Source organism: Anser anser (assembly GCF_964211835.1).
Source record: "Anser anser genome assembly, chromosome: 3".
Lineage (NCBI taxonomy): Eukaryota > Metazoa > Chordata > Aves > Anseriformes > Anatidae > Anser > Anser anser.
Genome location: NC_139722.1, coordinates 82,687,190 through 82,712,811, shown reverse-complemented (window position 1 = coordinate 82,712,811; position 25,622 = coordinate 82,687,190). Strand labels below are relative to the sequence as shown.

The following is a 25,622-nucleotide window of genomic DNA, read 5'->3' as shown; positions in this document are numbered from 1 at the left end:
GCTGATATTAACTTTTCAAACAATAGATTTTCGATTCAATCTCAGGAAGGAAGGCCCATACACCTGGGATCTCTGAACAGTAAGCAATGTTTGTAATAGAGAAAATGAGACCGTGAAACAGAAGTTACATTTCCCTTGCATCCTTTATTGCTTTTTTTCCACAGTGATCACCTACCTTACCATATCCTCATTCAGTGACTGCCATGAATTTAAGTCTATCTGCCTCGATGCTTCAATACCATGACATATATAACATAAAACATTTTAATTTGTTTCTAAATAAGAAGGAATTACTGGTGAAGAGAATCAATGTGTTTTGAAATATAGGCAGGATTGTACAGCAGAGTCACTAGTAGTATCCATTATTTCTACTGAGCATTTATTACAGTATTTGGATGGACATTTTGCTCTTAATTTCCCATTCAAACCATGGCTTGCATCTGCATTTAGGCTATTTACTTCACACCTGCGTGAAGCCTCACGGTGCTACGCTGGGATTTGCCTGTATGGCTTTTAAGCTGTTTGTAGGAAAAATACCTGTTTTGCTGCTGCAAGGGCACAGAACAGCAGAGTCAACATGTCAGTTCATATCAGCAGATGCTGAATATCATCTCCTACATGCACATACATGGGAATAAACTATGCTTTTACTATCATGAGTAACATTTTAAAAAGCTGTGTGATTTTAAAAAGTCTTTCCTCCTAAATCAACCCATGAACTTCCCTTGTCACTCGCTCTCTTCCATTAGCAGGACATCAGGCAAAGAAATAGGGCTAATGTATTTCCTGTGAGAGAGCTCTGTTCTGAGCAAATATGTAATGAAAATGTGACATTCGTTCTCCAGTGCTGCCGTGCACATCCTCTCCGTGACCTACAGATGCTGCAAGACTGACTTTCACAGCAGTATTCAGCCTCTAACTGAGCTCTTGCTGATGGAGGTCAGGAACAGCTGTGCTTTGTCCCTGTCAGCTACCTATTTCTTCTTTTTATGCTAAAGGAACAGTTTTAGATTTATTTTCCACCCAGCAGAAAATGGTTATTTTGGCGCCGCCCCCCCGAATATTTTTAATGCATCAACAGCAGAAAGGAGATAAAGGAGATGCCACCTGCCAAGGACTCCGCTTCTCAGCGCATTGAAATTCTGTGAACAGCCCTGACACTGCTTTGCAAATCAAGCAGTCATATCTTCATCTTCTGTGAACCAAATAATATTTGAGGGAACTACAGAAGCTCCCGTGCAGCATGTAGTGCTACACCACAGTTAAAACCCAACCCAACATTTTCCATACTGTTATTTCCTCCCCTTTTGCCTGTGTGAGGTAGGAATGCTTTGAAGCAAGATGGTAAGGAGCGAAGTCAGAACTGACGGCTTGAACAGATATTCTATGGGCCAGCAATAACAGTTTATTAAGAAACAAGACTAAAGTGACTCCTTATCCAGGAACAAAGTCTTACCCAGCACTGAACTCAGATGAAGTTTGAGAGCAGAACACGGCTCCTCTGGTCAGCTCATCCAGAGAGAGCAGCAACATGGTTGTACTCAGCATGTGCCCGCAGAGCAGTTACTAATCCCTTAATGAATTGGTAATAATTAACAATAAACCTCTAAATATGCCAGCCATGTCATCACTTGTGGAAAAAAAAATAAACAAAGCTTGAAATATGACCTGTAGTGTGTCATAATAAAACCTGTCTGGGAGAAATGAGGTTGGAACAGCTTCATGGCACCTTCTCTTCTTCAATGTGTGTCAACAGCAGTGATGTGGGCTGGGACTCAGCAGTGAGGGGGTGGCTCAGGGTCTGGTTTTACCCTCCTCAAAAGGGTCATTCCTCCTCCTCACTGGTACAGAGCACACCAGACACCACTGCACACTAGCTGGGATTACAAACTAATGAAAACAGCCCTGGCTTCTTGGGAACAAAGACAGAATTTTAAGAGGTGGGGGAAGGAAACGAGCAACTATAGAGCCTTTGGATTACAGGATAAAGTAATTTAAAGGTAATTTAAGCAGACAATAACCAACCAATTTGCAGTGCACACACTGATGTTAGTGTCAACCTTATCGATAAAACTGTTGCACTCATGGCCTTCATGTTAGTTGCATCAGTGGTTTTCACCTGGCAACTACTGATGTAATGTTTGTCTAATGTTCATTAGTTATGCTTTCCCTCATCATGATGCACACAGGTGCTCTGAAGGCCTTAGCTCCAGGGCCTTGGATCTTGCACAGTGTTTTCTACTGATGGATACAGGTATGAAATGCTGAATCTCCCCCAGAAATACAATAAGAAAAAAATAATAATAAAAAAGTAGAGGCACTTCAGAATGAAAAGGAACTTCGTATCTGTACCTTCTAAACTGAAAAAAACTCACAAGGGGACGAGCGGAGAAGCGGGCTATTACAAAATCAGAAAAATTTTGCAGATATGGAGATTTGAGAATTACTGGTAAGAAACTTCCTGATAATTTTCTTTCAGAGACACGTGGGAAGTCAAGTATGTTCCCAAAACTCCATGTCCTCCTCTGCTGCCTAGCCATAAATCAATCCTGAGCCCTCAACTCTGAGAGTTGGTGCTGCTTTTTTAGTAAATCATGCTACCAGCTGAAACACAGCCAGCATCAGTGTGCTTACAACAGCGCAGTCAGGCATCAGTCAAAAACCCTCAGGGACTTTACAGTTAGAGGTTAAAGCCAGAAACATACGTGCACTTCTAAAAGGGTGCAGCAGAGAGCACTGGAGAAAAAATAATGATGTTTTATAACCCAGCTGGGAGGAAGCAGAAAAGCAGCAGTACTGCACCTCCCCTACCTTGTACTTGGCAAGGATGAGTTACCGAACACTGCAAGTGTTGTTTTCTCCTGAAGCTTGCTAGCGATACTCCCACAATTAAGGGGCCGCCTGTTTGGAGCTGCAGGCTTGGGACAAGGGAAGGCCAGAAACTCAAAGTGGAGAATACAGGAACTAGGACGAGGACTGACTCTGCTTCTCAGGGAAAGGAACCAAGGGACTCATTTGCCAGAGCATTTTCACTGAGGGACCAATGGACAGTGGAGATGGCAGAGGCACAGCCAGCAAATTTTCTTCTTGCTGCTAGAAGTGTATTGGAAGTAGCCTCCTGAAAGTAGAAGGGAAGTCACAAGAGATGGGAACAAAGAATAGTTAGAAAGTTTTAACACATTCATTTTTCTGTGAAAATACAGGACAGCAAAATAGCCAAGGAACAAGTAATTTTGCTAGAATGCATAAAATGTAGGAAATTCAAATGGCTCTGAGCTAACTGAATATCCATCAGTTCACAGTCTACGCAACTCTCTAAATTGCTGAGCAAATTAGTTCAGCAGATGTCTTCTGTTATTAAGGCATAAGTACACATTGTACAAACCCCAGATAGTCAAATTATATTACTGATTTTATAGGGGGTGATAAAACCCAATTTTTAAAACCTATTCTGTTTTAGTATAATCCTTATTGTAACTTAACCCCAGGCAATGACAGCAAAAAAATCAGTAATGCTTTCCCTCACAACTGATGCCATTTCCCTGACCAAGATGTTGGTAGCCAAATGTGACTGCTCCTCTTCTACATCACTCTTCCTCTGCGTGTCTAGGAAGACACAAAGCTATTACAGCATCTAGGAAGGTCCTTTTGCAGGAAATAAGAAGAGATGGGTAGTATTTTTTCTGCTAATTAGATATAAACAAATAAGATAACGAATTCTGATACTACAGGATGTACTGTACTTTGCTATGTGGTAGATTTATTAGTAATAATTATGAGAGTAAGTTACAACCAAAAATCATTAAAGTGAGATTAAAGGCTTACGCTAAACCTATAAAAGCTATGACCTAAAGAGTAACCTTCAGATATTAAAAAAGCTTCCAAAAAGCATGGATGAACATGTTATATATGGAGGAATAATCACACCGTAAACTTTAGGTAGATGTCTGAAGAACCATACTATTCTCGTTTTGTTTCATTAGAACAGAATTAGAAATACAAATGAAAGAGTACCCATAGTTTTTAGTACTTGACAGACTTTAGAGGAATACCTTCCTTTGAAATTCCTCATCCCAATACCTTTTTCGTAGATGAAACAGGTACAAATGCTTGTGCTCCAGAGAGAGCAATATTTGTACAGTTAAAATGAAACAACTCCTCAACCTCTCTTCTCAGTAGCTGATTTCCCAGTTCAAACATTTGGGCTACAGGTCTCTATGCCAATGGGCTTCTTCTGCTTTCAAAGTCTCAGAAACAATGTTACGGCTATGGCAAATTTGCACTTTGGGGACTACCCAGGATCCCATGGAGTCAAAATGTGGCAAAGTAGGTTGACATCAGGATATTCCTCATTCAGTTGCTCCATAAAATGCCCAGTAAAAGCTAAAGTACAAAACTTAAAAATATGTTTTCAGTATAGACTAGACGGGATGTGTTAGCTTATTTACTGAATTGCTTCTCCCATTTTCTATCAGAAAAGTGCCAACAGGGTGCAAAATGGAAGAAACTTTTTTTTTCCCCCCCTTTACATGCTTTTCAAGGCTTTTTTGGCACTGTGCGCTTCAACCAAAAGCCAGGCCATTTTTCCTCCCATTGTACACAGTGTTCCTGCCGGGAACACCTCGCAGCAAGGAGAGGCCTACTCGACGCCCCGTGCAGAGAAATTGGAAACGGGGGGTATGAGGGAAGACAGCTGCAGGATCCAGAGGATGACAGGAAGAAAAAGAGGGTGGGAGGCTTTTATTTTCTTAATTTGTTGTTGCCACAGTTTTTAAACAAATGCAGAGGCAGCCAGCAGAAGAGGGTACAGAGACAGCTCAGAAATCCAAGGGCAGCCCAGGGGGCTCAAAGCAGAGCCTCAAGGCCTGGGGAACCAACACCAGGTTTGGAGGCTCTGTAAGACCGCGGGCTCTGCATGAAACGCACCATGGCACGTGTACAGAGCCATACGTCCAGCCGAGGTTGGCTGGGCCTGCAAACTGCCCAGAAATGGTGGTTCTCCCAGGCACAAGGCTGGCATCCAGCCTCCCTGCCTGCCCGCAGCTCACCACGCTGCAGGAGGGGCTTCATCTTCTCAGCAAAGCCCTGGGGGAGCCTTCAGGGTTTCTCCTGCACTCCTGCTGACCTAGCCTCTGGAGGCTGAACTGGTTCTGTCCTCCAGGTGAGGCCCGCTGAGATGCCCCCGTGATCCCTCAGGGCTTCTGCACAGCAGGCATGTGGCTGAGTAATTCCTATGCTTTCTAGTCTCTCAGCCTAGGCTCTGCCACCTGGCCAGGAAAGAATGAGTGAAATTGAGGGGGAAAATCTCAACTAAGCCTCTGTGAAAGCACAAACAACCTTGGAAGAAGCCTGCATGCAGGCTGTAACGCACAGTTCTGTTTTCACACAGAAATATATCAAAAATGTTGAAATATTGCTCAGAATTGTATTTGGGTTTGAAGTAAGTGACCACAGTCTGTTTTGACTCAAAGTCTCGTGTCAGAAGCACACAAAGAAGTGATTTTAAGTTTTCTTACTCCAGTAAGAATGAAAAATCAGCATTACACAAATAAAATAAGAAAACTGGAACGAGGACCCAAACATTTATGCGAGGATAAGCAGAATGCAGAGGCTACTCCAGCAGCAGCACGACACCACAAGCGGGTCTGCCAGAACAGGCCCAGGGCCCAGGCGCCCAGTACCGCACGCAGCCCCGCTCCTGTGCGGACATCCCCCTGCCCGCATGTAGACGGTGGTCAGGAATTTTGCAAAACAAACTGTCTTAACGCCGTGTTTGACTGGTGAGCACCGCTGAGCATCACCAGCGTTCATTAACACCATCCCGCTGAAACAGGTAACTGCTAAAAGAGAAGGGCACAAGCATCCAGCACCAGTTGTCCCTTACCTATCAACTCCTCATAGAGGAAGAGCATTTCAAGGCTGGTGAAGGTTTAAAGGATGGGTTACTGTTCTTTTTCTACATCATATCTGTTTCAAAAGCCCATAATAAAACAATTAGAATAATTCAATAAAACATCAACAACAAAAGATGCTTTGATTAAAACACAATACTCTTGTGTGGTCACAACTTTATCCCTCTATCTTTATTACTCATGATTGTTATCTCATGCTACCCACGAAGCCATGTAACTTTATAACTGTGCTTTATACAACATAACAGCATAATTGTGTTCCTAACAAATCCTACAAGTACAAAACTGTGATCCTGCATTGTGATAGATACCAGAAGGGTGAGGGGAAAAAAAGCAGCTATGATCATTTCACCCTGGTGGAATACTAGAAAATCTTTTATTTCATTTCTATTTAACAAATACATTCTATTTTATTACTACTATTATTTAAAAAGAGATTACATTGAAAAAGTGATTTATATTCCATACAGGCACAATCCAGAGCACATGGTTTTGACAGAGCTTTTACTGTGCATCCTGTGAACTTACAACTATGCATAAACTCCAAATTTCTGTTTGAGGCATATATTTTTTCTCAACAGACAGCTTCTATCTTTTCACATAGAAGATGCTTAACCATATTCTTGTAACAGTATTAAGTATTAGAGCATTTTGAAAAACTAGTAAGGGTTTGAACACATGCAAAGCAGGTTTGTGTGCTTTTTTCTAAAGAGTAAGCTCTAGGAGAGGATGGAGGAGGAAGAGGTTTTGTTTGTTTGTTTGCTTTTTAGATTTGTGTTTTGTTTTTTCAGTCTCTAAGAAAAAGCAGAACATCTGTTTAAAAAAAATAAATTATATGTCTACAAATGCATGTGTTCCATTTTCATTAGTATCTCACTACCACTGTTCTTTTTGCATAATAGAAAGATCACCATCTTCCAAGAAATCCTTCACAGAGGGTCTTTTGTACATTGAGCCCATTTCCTTCTCTATTTGCACTAAAAAAGTATAATTACCTAAGCTGCAGGAAATCAAGATTTCAAATACTAATGCTTTTTATACAGTAAATCAGCAATGCAAAAATAAGATCACTGTATAGAAGAAAGGCATCAAATTTAACCATATTCTCCACTTTGAATAATTAGAATGATACATATGAAATCCTTGTACAGGCACCTGTAAAATAACTAGCGCTATAGCATTAGAAGTCAAGTCCAGTAAAACAGCAGTAAATTTCAGACATTTAAGATTATAGAAAAATCATATTCAGCTTATCAGGCTTTCAACCAAAACGTGCCATGCCTAGTTATAAGAAAATTACAACACTGAGTTCAGCTCTTCTCTTTTCTTTACCAAATCCCATTGGCTTAAACTTTAAATGTGATAAAACTAGAGACAGAAAAAACGTACATTACCTCACACTAAAATAAATTTAAGGGTAGGTTTAATACTTTTTGTGGGTAATGATCAGGACCATCTCAAGACAGCTTTTTTTAGTTTTAAAACCTATAGTTCAAAATCAGGTGGATCGTACAATCGTAGAAAAGTCTGGGGGAAGGCACATTAAACCTCAAATCTAACCCCGTGAGAGGTAAATAGAACAAAATGAACCCATGTAACATGACTGCTGCCTCAGAAGGGAAAAATTGGCTGTAACTATTATAACAAAACAAAACAAAAACCACCAACGATTCTACTTTAGAATAAAAAGATTTTGAGATGGTAAACTTCTTATTTTCATCAAAAACTTCATCAAACAACATATCAATGATACACAGAGAGATACTGAAGCCAAACACTGCACACTCCCATCTCCAAGGAGGTGATTGTCCCCCTGTACTCAGCTCTGGTGAGGCCGCACCTCGAGTACTGTGTTCAGTTTTGGGTCCCTTGCTACAAGAAGGACGTCAAGGTGCTCGAGAGAGTCCAGAGAAGGGCAACGAAGCTGGTGAGGGGTCTGGAGAACAAGTCTTACGAGGAGCGGCTGAGGGAGCTGGGATTGTTCAGCCTGGAGAAGAGGAGGCTCAGGGGAGACCTCATCGCTCTCTATAGGTACCTTAAAGGAGGCTGTAGAGAGGTGGGGGTTGGTCTGTTCTCCCACGTGCCTGGTGACAGGACAACAGGGAATGGGCTAAAGTTGCGCCAGGGGAGGTTTAGGTTGGATGTTAGGAAGAACGTCTTTACTGAAAGGGTTGTTAGGCATTGGAACGGGCTGACCAGGGAGGTGGTTGAGTCACCATCCCTGGAGGTCTTTAAGAGACATTTAGATGTAGAGCTTAGGGATATGGTTTAGTGTAGGACTTGTTAGTGTTAGGGCTGAGGTTAGACTAGATGATCTTGGAGGTCTCTTCCAACCTAGACGATTCTGTGATTCTGTGATCTCAACAAACATTTGCTTTTGAAGCAAACCGTCCATGAATTGATGAAAACGATGAGGTACGCAGCAATCCTGAACAAAGCCAATGGAGAAGTACACGCTAAAACCTTATCAACAACCCTAGGGATTACCTCTGAAACTCGCATCTACAGTTCAGACATTTAGGGGGGGGAAATGTTGATTAACTGAGTGGAGTTTAGTTTCACTATAACCCAAGAAACGAAAAAAAGATTAATACTATCTACATCCATAATTGCAACAGTACCTGTCCATTCTTGCAAGGTAACATCTGAAACAAGAAGTCTTTTCCCTCCAAGTAGAGAAAACGAGCAATTTCTCAGACTCCCTGGTGACAGGCAACCGTGTACTTTAAATGGTGACCACGATAAGTCAACAAACATCAATGACTGCCTCTTTCCAAGCAAAACAAACCGGTTTTGTAATAGATTTTGTTTCTCCAAAAGTTTAGGGCAGTAATCGTAAATGTATGATTTTAATCTTATCTTGGAGAATTTTGTGCTTAAGTCTGCTTTGAACATCCAGCCAAACTAAAGATTTTCCTGCCCAATGGCCTGAACACATTTGATTCTCACAAAGATTTCAGCATTTTCCTTTAGAAACCAGAGCACTGGCTACTGAAGTGAGATACCTGACGGCTTTCTATTATAAAATTTCATCTTACACGTTTTATTTCACATAAAACATTTTTTAGTGAACTATATCCTAAGTTCTCCATATTATAGTCATTTTTCCCCAAATACAATTTACTTGATTTTGGGTTTTTTTGTTTGTTTGTTTAAATCTTACATCTATGCTTTTCCTCTCCTTAGTTCTTTGTCATGCTTGAAACAGTTTTTCTTGCATTTTTAAAGACATTTTTGGAAACTTGTAGGAGCACAGGAGTACTGCACTGCCTCGGAAACGGGCCCAGTGAGCTTAGGCTTATCTCCAGCAGCGGCCAAAAGCAAATGCCCAGGCAATAACACAAATGATCCCCAGGTACACACCATTTCCCCAGCCTCCAGCCACTTGACAAAATTGCTGAGCTTCACATGGTGTCTGTGTACTGCATTATCTCCACCTCCTAAAATCCCTCTGCAATTCTTTATAATTTCCCTCTCTATCCCAAATAAGCTAAAGCCATCAGCAAACTTTGCACCTCAGCTGCTCTCCAATGAAACACGTTTTCACTCAAAAAAGCAAGTTTAACATCAGGTTAACCAATTTTTGCAACATCAGCTACAATGAAATCACAGTAATACAAAACAAAGAAATATCCCCTTCACAGGTGGTTCCCCCCCTCCCAGTTTTCCAATGAAAACACTCCAAAATGTAACGCAGCTGAAAGTCTCGAAGATGTATGGTTTCTACAAGTTTCAGAGAAATTCATAGTGGAAACTCCGCTCTGTTTTTGTCTTGCAGCCTCTCCAGCTGCTGGCACCAAGCACACCTGCAGCTTAGGTCCCCTCCAAATCCTGGCTGCCCTAAGAGGGGAAAAAGTGAACAGCAAACATCGGGAAAACCCTGGGAAGGAATAGGAAGAGGGATCAGAACTGATGATTTTCTTGTGGAACTGTGGTAAGGAATGTGACCAGAGGCAGAAGAAGCAGTTGATATGTTTGGGATAGGAAGATGTAGATGCCTTAGGACAGAAATAAAAATCCACAGGAAATAAGGCTCTGTTATCTTCTCTGCTTATGGAACAAAATGTCCTTTAAATTTCACGTCTAAGTGAACATCCCTATATTAGGAAAAAAAGCTGTTGCTTTACTCACTAATCTGTAAAACAGCCAAAGGTGATAGCAGTATTTTAGCAATGGATGAATTTTATGCGTGAGCATGTGAGAGAGTTACCTACCAGAACTTAGAAAGCACATTCTGGTTTTATTGCCCTAGAAGCAAGAAAGGATGTCACTGATAAAGGGGAACACTGCTGTTGTGAAGAAGGAAGAAGCGTCATTAACTGGCCTGGTATTCCCCTATGCACAGAGATGTTATTGGCTGGATATTGGACAGTGGGAGAGGACAGATCCGGATCCACCCAGGGGTGGGGTGGGCAGCTTGGGGAATGCCCCTCAACACATCCCACCTGGGAGACTCCAGCAGCAGGACAAAGCAGGCACCCAGCAGCACACCTGGCTGTGGTGGAGCTCGGCTGAACAGGAGCTTCCCCAGGACAGCCGGCACCCGGAGAGCAGGGTGGGAAGGAGATCCACCGCAGGAGCCCTGCGTTTCCCAAAGGGCTCCGAGCAGACGTCCCATGGGAGTGGGGATGGGGGAATCGAGGAGCAGGACTGACCGGCTGTGCCACGTGGCAGAAACACGTACTGGTGTCTGGGAAGCTTCCTTCAGCTTTCCTATCTTAATATTCCAAGGTTTTCAATATATTTCAGAAATAAAATAAATGACTCCCTCCCCCAGTCTAAAAATGACTACAACACAAAGAAAATACTTTCAAACTTGGATCAACTTTCCTTGTTTTCCATCCCTGGTAAGCCATCAACCAACCTTTTTGTTTTCAAGATCTTGCACACAACCTGTACGGTGGCTCATTTGCAAGAAATTAAGTACTATGTCATCAGCACGGGTGAAGAAAGAAATGTTAATTAGACAGCTGTGTTACTGCTCTCAGGACTGCCTCTCAGACCTCCCTATCCACTACTGAATACGCAGCTTACCACAGTCTCATCATGCGCACGTGCCCAAAACCGTGCAGAAGAAAGTATTATAGAAATACAAGCAAGTGGGAAGCATGAAGGAAATGAAAGTCTGCATGAAGGAAAGTGAAGCTGGGTGCAGGCTTCAGGGTGAGGACAACAGGAAGGGGGCTGCAAGGAGTGTGGCAGCTGGGAGCCAGGTAAGAGCTCCAACCGGTGAAGAGGCAGGATTTGTCACCTCGGCCCCCTCCGGCAGCTGCTCCACGCAAGACATGCTACCATGGAAGGCAGAAATGACTTAACGCTCTCGAGAGCAGCAGCCCGGTATTTGCAAGGGAGCGCTGCCAAGGCATTGACCTCTGACAAAGCTGCGAGTGTGTGAATCAGTGGTGCTCAGCACAGTCCCCTCGTAAAATCTGATGGTGAGTCACCAGTCACAAATAGCTTCCTGCTCGCTCTGCAAACAAGGAAGAGGCAGGAAAGGGCTGAATGAATGAATAAATGGTTTGTGTATTTCTGTTCTCTGAAACACTGGCTCCGAAGGGCACACAGATGGAGGAAAGGCAGAAGTGGTATGAACGCAGCAGCTGCGCACGGGTATTGAGCATGGAAAAGGGTAAAGGAAAGGCAAAGGGATGGAGAGAAAGAAAAAAAAATACAACTCATGTCAGAAAGAAGAATGTCTTCTTAAGAGAGACTGATTCACAGACATGTTTTCAGCTTAAACATTGCCATCTTTCATAGACCTGAAAGAGCGATGTCCATCATCTTCACCACAGAGCTTCTACAATCTTTCTTCCCTACAAGATAAATACTCTCTGAAGTGCAGTTCTGTAGCGAGCACTGAAAAAACGTCTTGTCTTTTTCAATTATTACAACTGCTCTGGGATCCCAGACAGAAGCATTTAAACGACAATGCATATCATAAGGGGCTTTATGCAGTTCTGGCTGGACAGGCACCTCCCACGCATATATCAACAGCAAGAAAAAATGTTGCTCAGGGCATTTCCATTTCCTGAAGACAAAGAATCAAAGACGTCCGGAAAGTCCTTTAAACTTCGAGAGAGGAAAAGGACCTACCAGGTACCCACATACAACGCCACTTTTGCCTCCATGTGAGAAAGTATTTTAAAGGACATAGAACTGACTTTTCCCTGAGAGTAATTAAATGACAAAATTTTCCTCAGGAACTGTGCCAAGTGGGAAGCTGTTGCTGTACAGTTTTGTCTGAAATCTGCTAACGTCACACAGGTAGCTTGTCTATTTTTCAGTTCATTGCTTGGCTAGAGCCACCTAAATTAAATCAGGACATGTTACGCCCTTGGAGTCACCTGATTATCCCAGAATAGTGTCAGGAAGAGATCTGACACTATTTTAAAGACTGCAATGTCAGCAGATATGGTTCGGATGATGGTACCTGACTGACTTTCACTAGGAAGATGATCCATTCCTTGCTCCTACATACCATTCCTACAAGGGCTTGACAAAGTCCCTGAACTTTTTTTCACTTTGTCTCTGAAGAGGACTCAGCTGTGTGAGAGGCTATAAAGGTATAGGAATAAAATGGATTAATCAGGTTGCACCTGGATTCAAATTCATCAAATCTACCATTAAAAACAGTTTCTATTTTTTTAACAGATACTTTGGCTTCTTAATTAAAGGTGGAAATTTAAAATATTTTTTTCAGTATTTTTTTACTGCTTCCTGCTGTAAGCATCTTGACCAGTTCTGATCATGTGTTTACAGTGCTTTGGCATGTAGCCAATATGAAAAAATCTCATTTATACCATTTTATTTTTTCAATTGTCAAAAAACTATTTTTCTATGGTTTATCATTTTCTGGGAACTGCCAGTTTTACTAATCACAGATGTCTACAGAAAGCTCATTTGGCTATTTAGAATTCCCTTGTGCACCATAAAAGACAATTAAAATAAAACTTGGTGTTAATATGTCTTTATCTCATCAGAGACACAGATGACTCATTCATCCTTTATTACTTTGATGTCCAGCTAGAATAAACCAGGTTTGGGGCAGCAGAAAGAACTAAAGGAAACGAACCAAAAAGGGTGTGCACCAGAAGGTAGTGAAGAGACCCAGCTCCTTCATCTCAGCAATGCACATCTCTGCTAGAGCCATAGGAAGCCTGCACTTAAGGAACCACCTTTACCTTTCCATGCCTTTGTCACAAAGCCACAAGAGAGCCAGGGACAGAAAGCAAAGAAATAAAACTGCTTTGTTCCATTCCAATGCAGGAGCTTACGGTGCCTCCAGGTGCCTTTGCATAGCCATGGACATCGATGCCAGAGGATCTGAAGTCCCAGTTAAGAATTCACAGAACAAAACTGAGAGGCAAAAATATTTATTTTGTAATCAAAACTGATTTGAATTTGGGAACAAGTTTATCCAGTGAATCTACGTCTCTGCCAGCAAGGGCAGAGAGGTGTTCCAAGACACATACATTCCTCTGGAATTATGCCAGATGTGGCAATCAAGAATTATTATTTTTAAAAATAATTATTTAAAATGGTTCTCTTGATAAGAGGAAAATAAAAACCTAAAAGTGTTTCTCAATTGCTAAAAATCTCAGGTACCATATTTCTTGATGCACTACCTGCCTAGCATTTTTATTTACTATACAGTTAAACTCAGTGAATCAGTTTTCATCCATTCTTGAAAACATCTACAGCCATCAATAACGTTTGACATACAGTTATTGGTAGTACAAAAGACAGAGGATTCAGTCTTACTATCATAACAGATGGAGTTTTCTCTATCCTTACAGTTAAGTGCTGCATTTTATATCTATTTTATTTTGAATCATCTTGCATTGTAGAAAGCTTTTCTTCTGTTGTCCCTGTCTTTTTCCCTCATTTTCTGTTATGTGTAATACATTATAATTCTTTCTACATAGATTTATGCCAGTAGATGTGCTTCCATGCTGCAATAGGAGAATATTAGTAATAGGAAATGAACCTAAGTTTATCATAAGTTTTCTAGTTATTCAGACAGGCATAAATCCAGCTACAGAACAGTCACCAAAACTTATTCTTTGAACCTGTAACCATTTAATACGGAGCCACTGTCAGTATCTCATACAACAGGAATGATTTGTTCCCTGGAAGTTGCAGGATGAAGTCAGAAAGTAGGGTTTTCCTTCATAAAAGATGTATAAATTGCATTGGGCTTCCTGAAAACCTTCAGGAGTGAATCTTGGGCAGGGGATGATACCAAGTGACTTCCTTGAAGTCCCCTTACCAAGTGGTGGCAGAAGCAGGGACGGAGGGAGCTTTTTCTCATTCTGGCGCCAGTCCCCTGGACTGCACCAAACTGTCCTTTTTAATTCTTTCCTGCCTGCATTTTCTTGTCGTAGCACGTTACTGAGGCACAGGCAACCATGAAACCGAACGCGTTCTGACAACACGCTGCGCAGCTTGCGCATGAAGCACGTGGCCCCTCAGGATTATACGAGTAACACCTACTGTAGCTGTTACTAGCTAAGGCAAGGCACCCAGCACCAAAAAACACCAAGGAGGGGTGTGTTTGCCTTTGCAGTGCCTTGCCCTGGACCTTGCCCGTGGCCGCCCAGGAACCCTGCGAACTGCCAGACAGCCCAGGTGTCCCACCTGGCCATTCTGGAAATTGCTGCCCTGTCAGGGGACCGCTGAGGTGTTTTGTCCTTGGCTTTGGGCTGAGCATTCAGGGAGAAGAGGAGGAGGTACAAGAAGCAAGAGGGTGCTGTCAAGGTGACGTATGGATCCACAAGGCAGAAACTTCTCCCAGGCCCTACAGCGTAAAGGCTATGTCTGCCTTACTAACACAGGCCCACAGCCGGCCTTCTTTGAAAATCTGTGCAAAACTGGAGGAAAAGTCTGCTGCGGGGGAGCAGAAGGCAGCAGAGAAGAAGCCTGAGTAGGGGATTGCTCTGGCAATAGCCCCATGGGGCCTTGTGGCAAAGGGAAGGCCAGGCCATAAAGGTGGGACATCACCAAACACCTTTAGCAGAACACATGGATGCACTGAGCCTATGATGGAAAAACAAAGCAAGCCAACAAGCTGCAGACAGAAACAAACAAAGCAGCCCATCGAAAATTCAGGTGACAAGTGACAGGATGCAAGGAAACAGTCTTAAGTTGCTCCAGGGGAGGTTTAGGCTGGACATTAGGAAGAATTTCTACACGGATAGGGTGGTCAAGCACCAGAATGGGCTGCCCAGGGAAGCGGTGGAGGTATCTGAGAAACTTGAGGACACAGTACTGAGGGACATGGGTTAGTGATGGGAATTGGCAGGTCAGGTTGATGGTTGGACTCAATGATCTTGAAGGTATTTTCCGACATAGCTAATTCTACAACTCAGGGGATACATCTGTCTTATACATGAGCAAAGCCAGCATTGAAGTACTTGCAAAGCAGAGAGAGAAGCGCACGTGTACTCACTGAAACATATGGCTGCTCTGACAGCAGCGACCCTTACATGGGGCATCCTTTCTTGGAGATCAGTACAGACGTTCCCCATCTTCTCCCAAAACCACCTGTAACTTTTTATACTATCACCCATCAAACATACTGTTGTAATCTATTTGGAAACCCTAGTTTTAATTTACATTTACTTGATTTTGTTACATGTGAACATCATCACAAAATGCACTTTACTGACCAGGTAATTTTGGAAGGTTTTCAGCTGCTTCCTCCAAGACAAAGTGCAGCAGAAACAGAAAAGAAGATTGAAAGAGGCATAATTCCAGAGAAAAAGCACATGACCTAGTAATTCCCAACACATGTTCATACAGACATTGACTGTTCCTGATGTGGATATTTGTGAGTTAGGAACTTGGAGAAGACTCAAATCCTTAACTCACATAAGCCACAAATGAGCACACCAACATCCTAAACCAGATTTGTAACGCTGACTTGGACAGGAGCATATTGAGGCTGAATATGTTAAGGCTAATAGGAAATTTTAGACTTCTTCACTGGAAAATGCCCCCATAGTCACATCTGGATGATAAATGTTCCCAAAAGATCCAGAAGGTCTGCTGGCAAACGAAGGAATGGATCGCCCTGCCACGCAGAGCCCAGGGCAGGGCTTGAGTGAAGCTGAGGAGTCAAGCCAGCACGCCACACGGCACTGCGCCGGCAGAGGGGAGGAGGAAGGAAAAAGTGCATCCATCTTGTCTTTGTCAAGACAAAATGGAGACTTTTCATTTCTTCCCTCATTGGAACAAAACCATGATTCTGCAAGTGCTTTCCTAAAAGCAATCTCTTTGGTTTTCAACCAGCAGTAGCAAGAGACCTTGACAATGTTGTTAACACGTGCCAGCTCCAGGCATCTGAAAGCTGTACATCACATCAGATGCTTGCCTTGAAAGAGCAAGTTGCTGATTCATTTTTGATCCACCATACTTGACGTTCACATTCTCTCTTAATGGTGGCCCATCCCTTCTGCTCCTTCCCTGCACTTTCTTAAATAAGCTTAAATTAATTGTCTATTAGATATAATATGTGCTGAGGATAATACTGCAGCATATTTCAATTACTTTCATAAATTAAACAGGAAGAAAGATGCTTTATCTTCTTAAGGACTTCTTTATGACCATGTTATGGTTTTACTTGTACAATCAGCCTACCAATTAATTTTCAAGTTATGTATGCTTATAACTAATCAAACACTAACAAAACAAAGCTAAACATGTATGTCATGTCTGAACCAGTATAATTTGAAAACAAACTCAATTTTCCGATTTTCAATATACACAGGCAGAAATAAATTTTAACTATCCTAAAGGGAATATAAACAACCCATTTATTATATGTATAATTTTTAATTATAAATACTTGCCTATACCATTGTGAATTTAAAAGAAAAAAATTTTATTCTCTTTAGAGCTGTTTTCCATGTAGAGGAAAAACCTCAAAGCTAGTACAATGCAGTACGAATGAAGAGATAAGATTCCCTAACAGGAAAAAAACAATTAATTTAAACATGAATTTAAGAACAAATTACCAAAGCTGAAAAAGAAAACTATGAAGCAAAATTCACTACTTGTTTTCTGTTTTACCTACTTTGAAAGTTATGATAAACCAAATTCAAGATTTCAAGCCTTAATTGTATAATCCAAATCATGTAAGTACCTTAATGTAGGAAAGCGAGCAGGATAAACTGCATGGGTACACTTCTAAAAAGGGGTTTAATTCTGGTTTATTTCCCTCTGAGCAGCAGCCAGCTCATGCTTGACAAAACCAGGTACTGAACCACCAAGCACTAGGCAGGCACTAAGTAGGGACCAGTAGGGAATTTGCATTAAACCACATCACTGGTCAGAAACAAACACGAATGTATACACAGCCTTCAATGGATAAAAGGACTGACATACTGAAGCATAACAAAATGACTTTTTCATTAAAAGAGAAATGCTAAAGCCATGTAAGAAATAATAGATGTTCTTTTGTTCTTTAAAGAAACTGATTTACATAAAATCAAATTAGCTTCATCTTTTTCTTTTAGTTATATCTAAAGAGGAGCTAGATGCCTGGCTCTGTGTTCACTGCCTTCTAACTGTAAGACATTTCTCTAGGAAGACTCTGAGAAAAGAAGAAAAACTGAAGATGCCATGCCACAAATCCTGCCACGTGACTGCTTCTGTGGAGCAGCGCATAACATGAGAATAAAAGTAGATAAGTTTATGTCAGAAATGATATCCAAGAGTCTTTAGCAATTCAATTTTTATTTTATTCAAACCAAAACCCATAGGAACTCAAATACAAAACCTGGTTCAGGTCAGTTTTTAGCTTTTTACATGTTACTAGATTTTATCAATTTAGAATTACACAAACACAGAATCTGCTTACTGTCAATGAAGATTAGCATCTAGAAGATCCTATTTATCAATCCAACTAAGCAGCAAAATTTTTAAGATAGTGTGGGTCCTTACAGCTGTCTTGATTCTCAGCAATGTTGCTAGTTACTGACCAAGTTTTAAAAAATAAACAATAATTTTAAGCCATCTTACCTTGCAGAGCCAAAATGTTCCTTGAGGGGAAAAAAAAAAGAGCTGACAAGGAGTGAGGCTCAAGCAAGGCAGTCCCAAGGCTTTGAGCACTCCCATGGGGAAAGGTATCAAACATCAAAGTCAAGTGTGGATGAGTTTGCCGCATCCTTTGAACTTGTTTTTTTTCCTAACTTTGTGTCCTCTTAGCTTTGACAACCTGCTCTAATTGCTGTTTCATGAAACTGATAACACTGCAATTAGTGCTCAACTTGACAGTTTATTCATCAGAGCAAAGAACTCTTCTGTATATCTTTACAACTTTCATGTTTGTGATTCAATAGCCTTGTGTCTCCTCTAATAACCGAATGACTGACATCTTTCAGTGTACAGGTCTTCTAGAAACTTAATGGTTTAAATTGCATAGAGAATGGGTTTGACTCAATACGTGATTCACAGAAAACATTATTCGCAGAACATGAACAATTACAGCCCTTCTATTGTTTCAGAACATGTTAAGATTTATGATCCATCTTTGTCTGAACTACGATTTGGAAGAAAGGACTCAATTATCAAGCTTTTCAAAGTAGTTATATTAATTTAAGCTGAACAAAGACTAAACACTAAGCAGTATTACCACAGTAGTTTACAATAGCAAGGATATGGAAAATACACCATGAGTTAAAGTCTAATACTTAACATTCTTTTGAAAATAAATGTTATTTTAAACACACAAGAGCCTCTTAGAAGTAGTTACGTAGGAATAAGAAAGTACTGCTTTGAGCTAATTGATAGAAACACTGCAAGTAATATTTTCCCCTTTTTCCCCTTTTCATTAGAATGATTCCACCACCATCTGATGATCCTTGGGAATTGACTTCTCCCTTGGGTGGGCACACAACATGGATAGACCCTGCTATCCACTATACAGCAGTAACTGAAGAACATTCCACAAGAGAACTGTTCTCTGCTGGTTTTCCCTTTACTAAATGTCAATTGCAATATATATAAAAATAAAACTTTTTTGGCATTGGAAACCTTTAGAGATCAACTATGAAATATTGTATTCTCTACTAAACTCAGTTTTAAAATTAAGTCAGATCATTAATGACCTAAGGCTAGATGAAGTGTCACCATAATTTTTAAGTCAACTGTTTACAGCAAAAAACAATCTTCCATCTCACAAGTACCCAAAGGATTTTATTTCAAAGTGGCATTCCCGCACCGCTCCAGCCCTCATTGTACTACTGATCAAGGGAAGCTCCACGTAACAAAGACAATACTAAAGCTAAATTTAACTGCACCTGAACTGACCTTTGGAAGGTGAAACTTGCTGAGGTACATCCACTGGGCAATACCAACCCTGATTTCAAACACTTTGTCTTGTTTAAGATAGGTATTTTGGTGGCCTTGGACCTTTAAATAATATAAATATGCTTCTTCAATAAAAGAAATATTTCAAGAATTTTCCCCTCCCTCTCGAGAAAAGATTCATTATAAAAATTCCCTGAATTGCCCAAAATGGTAATCTTTAGAAGAACAGCTCTTATTTAAAGAGAAACAAAAGTTTCTTTCCATCTTGTAAACCAGCCCAGTTCCCAAAGCCCTTCCCACTCAAATTCCCCCTACACTTAACATGAACTTAAGTATCTGCTTTAATGAGTTATGGTAAAGATATTTTTACTTTATGTAAAGATGCTATCCATCATTAATGGTCCTGTTTATACTCAGCCAGCTAGTTTAATTAAATGGTAAGCCATTATGAAAGTAGAAAGCTAAAGAGACTCAGCAGTAATGCATACAGAAATGGCATGCAGAACAGCAGTAAAAGAAGTAGAAGGGTGATATATGAGATGTTGATTGGCAGGAGGTTTTGGCATAAAAACATCTTCTCCTGCTAATGATATAATTCAAGTTATCTGGCTCCATCAAAGAAAGGCAGAAGCTGGTGCCTAAAATGATGAAGCTACTGAAGCCATAATAAAGACTTGCATTTATGAGCAGAACCTTCAGATAGTGCTACGTGCTATAAATTAACATGCCCTTAATACAGCATTTGAAAAGACAGACATACGATCTGCAGCCTTTTTCAGGGCCTGGCTTAAGGCATTAGGGTCTTCACTGTATACTTTTCCAGACAATAAAGATGAAGTAGTATTACTGGGCAACTTTATACTTAGAGAAATACTGATAACTCCTGTGCTAAGACAATATTTAGGATGAAAGATTTTTTGGTATGAGAGTGTGAATATCAAACCTCTATACTACTTTTAGGAAGATGATTATCTTAATTTTCTCTTTTTTCTTCTAGTTGCTGTCAACCTAGAATACACAGCTCTTGCTCACTCCTCAGTACATTGAAAAGACTTGAAACATCTTTTCCTAATATCCCCAGTTTACCTAAGCAACCCGTTGCTTCACAGTTAGAGGGTTTCCTTTTCCCACCACAATGCCGTAAACATGACGGACCAGCAGATTTCCTCTGTTCCTCTGGAGAAACTGTCCCTAAGCAGCTTCAGCCACAAAAAGAGAAGGAAATTTTGCATGTGGACAGCAGGGAGAGAGAGGCTTCTCTGGCCCCACAGCCTGAAAGCACATAAAGGCTACTGCGGCACCTGACAGCAATGGCCCAAGCCAACATATTGCTGAGTGACTATTAGCCAGCCTATGCTGCCTCAGTCAAAGCCCAGCTATAGGGGATATGCTGCTCACTGCCATGTGTAAATGTCACCATATGGCATCATCACGTGGTGTGTAGGCATCTGCACGGGGCTTCGTTGAGTAGAAAACTTTTCCAGCACCTGAACAGCAGATTATCAGGTAGATAGACCCTGGATATATCTTCTTCAGCTGCACCATGACATCAAATCCTGCCAGCTGGGACTGTCTAGTGACTTTTCCACATGTTCAGTGCTAAAATGAAATGTAAATGTTGTGAGGGAACATGGGTTTCTTATCTGAAGTTATGGCTAGAAGGCAAATCTGATTAAAGCAAAATTATTAAAAAGAATTTTGAAAGATTCTTTGGACTTCGCATATGTACAGAAATATTTACAGCCGTAGGAAGTTACTGACACATTGCAACGAACCCAGAACTTCAAAAAAATTTAAATTAAACACAGAAAAAGTCATCTTTTTTACATCTACTTTTCTAAGGAAGGTGGCCCAAAATCACATAAAATGTCAGTTATATTCTCGGAGTTGGGGATCTTCTTGGGGATGATAGCTTATCCTTTGGTCTCTTGGCTCAGGTTCTAGATTACAAATCCAAGATTAACACAATGAAAATTCCTTATATAAATATATTCTGTATAAAAACATTGTATCATAAATATATATTACATATTGCAAATAAAATATATTTAAAATCCCATATAACATCATAAAAAGTACTGTAGCTTTATCCAGCCAAATACATATTTACACTTTGCCTACAAAATTTAATTGAATTTCCCTTGGTAATCATAACTCTCCTCCTTCAGATGAGGAAATCTCATTTGACTGACAGCCCCTCAGCTACCTCTCAGACTGATGTTAAGAAAATCAGAAAGATGCCTTTTGATGCAGGATTTGAAGTAGATCGCAAACAAACACACACAAACTAGGAAAGGCAGAGCTACTAACGGGTGCGTTGTTTGGTTCTTTGTTTTACTTTCAGGCACACAATGCTGTTACAGCTGTCAAAAATCTACAGATGTATTTGGGCATACAATTGTTAACGCAATTACTTTCTAATAATATCAAAAAGCCACAGAGAACAATTTTGAATGTTTTTACTAATCTTAAATTATTTCTCACAAAATGGAACTGGAAATTATCCTGAACTGTGCAGGCCCAAGCTCGCTGAAATTGAATCAAAAGTGTCAGGTCAGTAATGTGAAGAAGGCAGTTTAGTTAATATTAGTGCAACACTCTAATTAGCACTGCTGAGAAGAGGCATTTAACCTGAGCAGAGCACAAATCTGACAGGGCTACACTGCTTATTCACGGTTAACTCAATTATTTTCTCGTAGCAGAACACTGTGCATACAGATGTACTGTGAGTGCTGCAGAAGACTCCTCTCTCAGGGATGAGGACCACTAATAGTGGTGTTATTGCCCGCCATTGAAGAAGTCAGCTCTCTCTTCCTACAAATACATTCTAAGCAGGTATTTCCAATTATTATATCTGTTTCTTTACTCTTGATGCTTAGGAGACAAATAAAAGCAAATGATATCCCTGATAAATATAAAAACACTATTATTTGCTGGCACTTTCCAGAAGGAAGAGACCCACTGAATGAACACATACTGACATACAGAAACCCCTAACAATCAAATTCAGCTCGAACTCCTCCTAGAGACCTTGCTGTGGCTCAGAGTATCAAAAGACTAAGCAGATATTTTGCCAAAGCTTTAGGATGGTACTCGCCATCAGTCCCAAAGGGATCAGACAAATAGCACTTTGAGGAGTATGGGCTCAGTGCCAACTACTAATCTTTATTTAACAGCATTTGCTCGGCGCTTCTGTTTCATGTGCGAGTTGCTTTGCATACACAAAATTAGACTGTTCCAGCCATCTGAGCTATCTTCTGTGAAAGACACAGTTCTGTGAAATCAGGACTGTGATTGGATTTCTCACTGGTCTTACGGTATTTCTGAGGAACCCGGAGCAGTGTGCTAGCAACAGTGATTTCTTTTTCTCTCCATTATGGACTATTCACTAATGAAATTATACCATAAAAATATATATTTTTTTTCTTTCCCCCTCAAATTTTGCTTTTGTCTGTCTGAAGAAAGCCACAGCTCCTGACACTGCTGGGTTCTCACCAGAACCCTGTTTTCTCAGCCCAAAAATGTCAAACAAAATGTTTAGGCTCAACCAATTTTCACTCTCAAATTACGTTTTGTCTGTTTTTAGAAAATTTATAGCCAGCTTTAAATAGTGTGCACGCCTATATGCTTCGCTTCTCATAAATTGTACTCTAGCATGATCTCAGGTGTTAAATAATAAAATTATAGTTAAATAATTAATCAAAGCAAGGAAGAAATATTAAGATGAAAGGCGAAGAAGAAATATGTTTTCAAATCATATTTGGAAAGAAAGTTCTCTAGGAGATTAAATTCATGAGGCATCACATACAGATGAAATCCTCTGAATGCAAGAACAGTGACTGAGACATTCCCTGCTTTACCGTGGAGAAGCATGCACTGTTCTGAACAGGCATACAGAGATAGGCAAAGAAAAAGAAAATTAGAAAGTTTAACTTGGAACAAAACACAGAAGACTACTTCTAGGCAGAGGCAGAACTACTATTTCAGGATTCACATTTGCACGTTCGTGCTCTGCAGGAGAGGGCCAGCAACTAAATTCTGCAGGTGCTGGCACAGAAAGCTTTGACCTCTTGAAGGAAACTGCCGAGGAAGAAAGTGCTGCCAGGTCACCAGCTCCTGTCCACCCCCCCAGGTCCCAGCACAACACAGGGCAGCTGACTTCAGGCTGTCCCTGACAGCCAGCCTGTCAGAGGCACCGACGGAGCAGCAGGATGTGGCCCCTCCATGTGGCGATGGGATGGGGCTCTCCCTGCTCCTCCCTCAGCAAACAGTGTCGCTTCTCACAAGTTTTCCTTCTGGCAGCCCACAATTTCACAACTGACACGGGTCTGATAGCAGACTGCAATGACAGGCCCTTCAAAACAGGGGCGACGTGCTAAACCAAAAGCAGAGAGCCTTAAGCAAGAACCTGAAGCCAGAGCACAAAACTGACTTTGAAAACCATCTTTCCCAGAGACATTTTTTGACATGTAAAAAAAAGGAAAATAAAGGTAACTTGTACAAGAAAGACAGAAAAACCTAAGCATAGTTGACTATCATTCAAAAAAAAAAAAAGGGGGGGATAATTTCAAGTCAAGTTTGGAGATAAATATAACTGACTCAGGAAAAAATGCTGTTGAAACATATCTGAAAGATAAACCCTTTGGAAACGATGAAGGTGATACATAGTAAGACTGAGGATCGCATCACATCACATGTTTTTACAGAGCATACTATGTGCCACTCCACATCTCTCCTCGCACATATGTCCATTTTGTGAACAAAATTCAGCTTTAATTACATGCCAAGGAGATACCGGCTGTTAGCAAGACAGAAGGGAAACAAAAGTTAGAACACCACCTTCCAGTCTTGCGATGTTCCTTTCTACAGCATAAGGGCACAGAAATGTAAAAAACAAACAAACAAACAAAAAAAAACAGAAAAGAAAAGCAGCTATCAATAAGTAGTCAAAATCTTTCTTATCAGAAATACCCATTTGGTGGCATGAATATTTGGGCAAGGATGTTTAATTTGTGCCAACACTTTTTTCAAGGTAAACTTCTCAGGTGCTGCATCAAGCACCCAAGCCCTTCAGTGGCCAGAAGCAGCTGAAACATCTACAAAGAGAGCAGCAACGGGTGACAGGTCCAAGGAACACGCCAGCCTCAGGTCACTGCTAAGGATGTCCAGAAGAGCAGAGCCAGATGCAAACTGCAAACATGGGGTACCACCCAACGCCAGATTCCCTGTGCACTGCTACATCCCTCAAATCAGTTATTCTAGATCACCTATGTTTCCTCCAGAATATTTTTTTTTCCTTTTAAAAAAAACCAAGGCTGTATTCAAAAAGTTTTTAGACACAACACTGTAGAAAAAGTTCAGAGGGATAAACATATGAATGGTGCTTGGGTAGCCATCAGCGGGCTTCCTGAAAAAGGAAACTTCACACATTTGAGAAGAAGAAAATGTGGAAGTCAAAGAGGATGTTTACAGTAGCTGCTAAGAATCTAATTGAGCTGTGGTATCTTTTAATACTTAGTATTGAATTTGTTTATTGTTGTGGGTGGAAAAAACACAATTGTTATTTTTATATCTGACTGACACTTTTTCAGTTTCTTATCTCAAACGTCAAAACCTCAAAGATCTATAGCTAAAAACTGTATTTTTTTTTTTGAGGGAAAACGTATATCAGCACCTCAATAAGCACTATGTTCAGCTTCCTGCTCCTTTCGTGCTTCCAGAGAATGACAACGAGCAACCAACTCCCATTTGAGGCACATCTAAGAATTATTATTTTCTGAAATAAGTCCCTTGATAAAGAGAATGCAAATAACATTATTTCAGACAGTGCAGGTGAAACATAACTTCAAGCCCTGTCTCTTCATATATGATGTGCATAGAATAACAAACCGCACATGATTAACGTGTCTACATTCAGACTTAAGCTCACAGTTTCTACTAATACCATAACACTTCTGACTCAACTTCATTTTCACATATTCTCTATGCAGCACGGTAATACCCACAAATGGACAGACGCATTGTCATATCTACGCCTGGCTTCACATAGCAGGGTCGCTTACAGAATGGCATAGATTCACACATGTAAATCCACATTGGATTATCATACGCACCTCCTACTGGTGGTAATTCTTAACGATGACACAGTCATTCCTGACACTGCACATAGAAATTGTATGCTCTGTGGCTTTATTTCTATGTTAAAATATAGTTTTGATAGCTAATAATAATAAAATGACCGAGACAAAAAAATTGTTTTTCTATTTTTCTGGAGAAAAGAAGAAACCGTTCTCACTTTTGGCTGTGGTACCTCTTTCAGAACAAAAAAATTGTGTCCGCTCCAGCTGTCTGAAGGAATGTATCCACACACTGCAGTCCAAATTTTTATTATTGCAGTCT

At 40.7% G+C, this 25,622-nt stretch overlaps 1 protein-coding gene across 15 annotated transcripts in view; it reads right to left on the bottom strand.

Annotated features, from left to right (window-relative positions):
• CHRM3 (cholinergic receptor muscarinic 3) overlaps nt 1-25,622 on the bottom strand; it is a 282,178-nt gene that overhangs the window by 205,693 nt on the left and 50,863 nt on the right. The window lies entirely within an intron of this gene.